This window comes from Tenrec ecaudatus, chromosome X (assembly GCF_050624435.1).
Source record: "Tenrec ecaudatus isolate mTenEca1 chromosome X, mTenEca1.hap1, whole genome shotgun sequence".
NCBI lineage: Eukaryota > Metazoa > Chordata > Mammalia > Afrosoricida > Tenrecidae > Tenrec > Tenrec ecaudatus.
Genome location: NC_134548.1, coordinates 77,031,618 through 77,036,493, shown reverse-complemented (window position 1 = coordinate 77,036,493; position 4,876 = coordinate 77,031,618). Strand labels below are relative to the sequence as shown.

The window sequence follows — 4,876 nt, the reverse complement described above, 5'->3', positions numbered from 1 at the left end:
AGGAGGTTGCTCCTCCCCATTTTCCTACCAACAGAAATGTAATTACCTTCTCCAAGACATACATGCACCCCTATCCACATCTTGACTTGAATTTCCGGTCAGGTTTCCATATCACTCTGACAGAAGTGTCTGTCAGATTGGGGTGACCTTAGCACAATTTTATATGGCAGCAGCTAAATGATTTTCTTCTTCTCCTCCCATCTTGAATTACTAGATCCAGCTGAGACATGATTTTAAAGTTATATATAGAGAGAAGGGTATATATGTTTAATGGATGCTAGGCAGGCTCTCCACCTCATTGTTTAGGAGATCAGATTTGCAAATTACATGCCCAGGGAGCAAGATTCTACTTTTATCCTCATACCTGTGGACTCATATACTATTTACCCTTTTGTGATTTACTAACTTTATTCAGCATATTGTTTTCCAGGTCCATCATGTCATGAGACGTTTCATAATTTTATCTCTCTCTTTTTTACAGATGCATAGTATTCCATAGTATGCATGTACCATAGTTTCTTTATCCATTCTTCTACTGATGGAGATTTAGGATGTTTCCAGCCTCTTGCTATTATAAACTGTGCTGCAGTGATCTTATGAGATCATATGTGTGTTCATGTTCTGTCATTTATTTCTTTGGGATATATGTCCACAAAGGGTATTACTGGGTCATATGGTTATTTTTATTCCCAGTTCTCATATCACTTTCCACAATGGTTATACATGTTTATGAGGCCATCAGCAGTGTTTAAGAGTTCTAATCTCGCTCACTTCTCCCACCTCCCAGCTACGCCCACAAGTAACTGGGGACCTCCAGCAGCCTTTGTGAAGCTCAAGGCCCCCACCTTTACCGCGGGGTGCAGGCCTCTCCGACCGATGCAGTGACCCATAGAATTTGGTTACAGGATGGAGCCAAGCGAGCACACCCACCTCTCTCCAGGCTCGTACTGCCATCATTCAGAGCCCTGACCTTGCCTGGACCTTGACTGACCGCCCGGCAGTGTCATTGGATGGTGCCGGAGGAAGAGCGGATGGGACAGCGCCATTGGGCGGTGCCGGACGAGGGGCGGAGCGGAGAGTTGCCATTGGTAACTTGCAAGTCTGCAGACAAGAGAAGGGGGAGATGAAGGACGATTTTCCACCCAATTTCCACGTGCCTATCAGCAACAGCAAGTCTATTCTCAAGTCAGAGCTGTTAAACTTGCTAAAAACCTACAACTGCTACCATGAAGGGGGAAGCTTCCAACTGAGACATAGAGAGGAAGAAGGGGCTCTGATCCTGGAGGAGCTCCTCAACATCTCTTGGGGGCTGAGGCAGCCCATCCGGCTCCAGATTCAGGATGACAGGGATCGACTGCACTCGTCCCCCACTGTATGGATGGCTGGACAGCCCAGTTGTGACCAAAAGGAGCCCTCTTCCCAGGACAATACCAGAGGCCCTGCCAAAGACCCAGGAAGTGGGCCTTTACAGAGAGCTGAGAACTCCAGGCATAGCTCAGAGCCCCTAAATGAGGACGCAGATGTCCCACAGCTGCTTCGGACCCGGAGTGATGCCAGTTGTATGATTCAGAGGAGGCCTAAGGGCCACACACCCAGTGAGGCCCAGCAGGTCTGGCAACACCACTTCTCCATCAACGGACATTTTTACAACCACAAGACTTCCGTGTTTACCCCTGCCTTCGGCTCCATGACCAACGTGAGGGTCAACAGCACCATGACAACCTTGCAAGTGCTCACCCTGTTGCTGAACAAATTCAGAGTGAAAAATGGCCCCGGGGAATTTGCGCTCTACATCGTTCATGAGTCTGGGGAGCGGACAAAACTAAAAGACTGTGAGTATCCTCTAATTTCCAGAATTCTGCATGGGCCATGTGAGAAGATTGCCAAGCTCTTCCTGATGGAGACAGACTTGGGAGAGGAAGTTCCCTATGATGTTGCTCAGTACATTAAGTTTGAAATGCCGGTGCTGGACAGTTTGGTTGAGAAATTAAAAGAGGAGGAAAGAGAAATAATCAAACTAACCATGACGTTTCAAGCCTTGCGTCTGACAATGCTACAGCGTCTGGAGCAACTGGTGGAGGCCAAGTAGATGACCAGCTTCTACCTGTCCCACAGTCCCCAAACAACAGTGCACAATGTGTCCCTGTGTTGGGCCCTGCTCAGGGTACCAACAAGGGTCACTGATTGACAGCCCTGCCTGAGGAACTCAGTGCCTATTCCTCCCCATCTGCATAAAACTGATGCCCTGAATCCTTCACCTGATGTCCTGAATCCTGTCCATCTGCATCAAACTGATGTCCTTCACCTTTGATTTCAGCTCCCACGTGAATATGCACAGGACCCAGGCCAGTCCTGAGGAAGCAGGAACTGGACAGGCAATATCTGTGTACAACACCGGCCAGACAGAGTGGACCCCTAAGGCTGTGACTTTAGATGGGCATTGCCAGTCCTATTCACTCCATATATCTTGTCAGGAGAGCAGTATCTGACTGAGTCTTTGGTATGTGCTTCCTCATCTCTCTAGTGCCTGTCCAAGAGCCTGTGAAGGGTCACAGCTTTGGACCCCATCACTCATTCTATCAACCATGGACTCCCTGCTTGCATCATCAGGTCAAACTTCTACTCGGGAATTCTTTGGTATAGAAAGGCAGAAGCAACCCAGTCAAGGACATGGCCCTGCTCCCAGCTAACACTTACCCATGACTTACCCACTAGTCTCAGATGTTAGGAACCCCACCCACCACAGCACCCCAGACAGAGCCCAGACAAGGTAGACCACAAAGATTCATCTTATCTCTAGCATATCACTGGACTTGGTTTTCCCAGTTAACCCTGGGGGAATTTTTATAAGGAACAAGATGCCTGTCCATTTGATCCTGTTGAGTAGGTGGTCAACATGGCCTCCAGAGGAAGTTAACTTCATGTGGACAAGCACCATGCAGGGTGTGCCAACAGAAGCCCTGCATGGGTTGTGGCCTTACCTTCCACAGGTTTGCTTTTCCCTGTGCTGTGATGAACATCAGGAAATTCTTGCTGTTTTCCCTCAAAGGGGCATGTCTGTTAAGGGAGAAAGGACTTTGGAGTCCCTGGGGTCAGAAAATGAACAGTTTATGTTTGTTTGCTGATGAAGAATTTCTGGAATGAGATGCCTTTGCATAACTATGAAGCAGTTTACATGACTCAATTGAAGTGCTTCTCCAAAATAAGGGAAAACTGAAGACTCAAAAAAAAAAAAAGAGTTCTAATCTCTCCAAACTCTCTTCAGCATTTGTTCTTCTCTGGAGGTTTTATTGATGTTGTTTGTTTTTTTAATTGGGCTGTTGTTGCAGGTATAATATGATATCTCATTATTGTTTGATTCACATTTCTGGCTTGGTGAGTGATCGTGAGCATTTCCTTATGTGTTTGTTTGTCATTCCAGGGCTATCTTTTGTGAACTGTCCATCAGTGCCCTTTGTTCACCTATTAATTGGATTCTTATTGATGTGTTGCTGAATTATATACATTTTAGCAATATCTGTTATAACATTGCTACAGATATTACTAAAGGCTCTTGTTTTCTTCTTTTGATGAGGTCTCTTGATGTGCATAAGTGTTTTATTTTTAATAGGTTTTAGTCATCTATTTTATCTTCCAATGTGTGTGTTTCCTTTATTATATTTGGTAGTCCATATCTGCCCTGCAATAGGGCTCTTAAATTTTCTCAGTTTTCTCATTGATGATCCTGATAGCTCTAGGTTTACATTTAGGTCACTAATTCATCTTAAATTTACTTTTGTGCATGGGGCAAGGTTTCGGTCCTTTTTAATTCTTCTGCAGATGGAGATTCAATTATTCCAACACTGTTTGTTGAAGAGGACGTGTTTTTCTCATGTAATGTTTTTTTGTCTTTTGCTAGAAATCAGTTGTCTGTAGCTAGATGCTTTTGTTTCTGCATTTTCTCTCCTGTTTCATTGGTCTGTGTGTCAGTCATTATACCAGTACCAAATTCTTTTGATTACTGTGGCTGTTTAATAGGTTTTGTAGTCAGGTAGTGCAAGACCTCCTACATCATTCTTCTTTTTGAGAAATTATTTGCTTATCCTAGGTCTCTTCCCTCTCCATACAAAGTTGGTAATTAGTTTTTCCATTTTTTAATGAAAGGCAGTGAGATTTAGAACAGAATTCCATTGTATTTGCAGATTGCTTTAGGTAATATTGATATTTTGACAATATTAATCTTCCTATCCATGAACATGAGATGATCCATTTGAATGTGTCTTTTTGGTTTCTCATAATAATATTGTGTAGTTTTCTTTATACAGGACTTTTGTTAACTTAGTTTGTTTAATTCCTAAGTATTTAATATTTTTGTGGTTATTGTAAGTAGTATTGTTTTCTTAATGTCTTTTGTGGAGCTCTCATCATTGGTATATAGGAATCCAATTGATTTCTGCTTCTCTATCTCGGATCCTGATATTTAGCAAATCCCTCAATTGTTCCAACAGTCTTCTTATGGAATCCTTAAAGTTCTCTCTCTATAAAATCATATTGTCTACAAAGAGCAAGAGTTTCACTTCTTTACCCAAATGTATTCTCGTGATTTCTTTTTGTTTTCTAATGTTTCTGGCTAGGACTTACAGCACAATGTTGAATAAGAATAGTGATAAGGGGTACCCTTGTTTTATTCCTGTTTTCAGGGGAAATGTTTTTACTTTTCCCTACTGAGTGTGATACTGGTCATTGTTTGTTTTTTTTTTTTTTTCATATATGGCCTTTGCTAGGTTGCAATGTTTCCCTTCTATTTCTTCTTTATTGAATGTTTTTGTTAGAAATGCATGTAAAATATTGTCAAATGCTTTTTCTGCATCAATTGGTATGATCATGTGGATTTTCT

General features: G+C 42.7%; 1 pseudogene; it reads left to right on the top strand.

Moving 5' to 3' along the window:
- The first annotated feature begins 1,123 nt into the window (after window positions 1-1,123).
- LOC142434248 (ras association domain-containing protein 4 pseudogene) lies at window positions 1,124-2,241 on the top strand (annotated as a pseudogene).
- The last annotated feature ends 2,635 nt before the right edge of the window (window positions 2,242-4,876 follow it).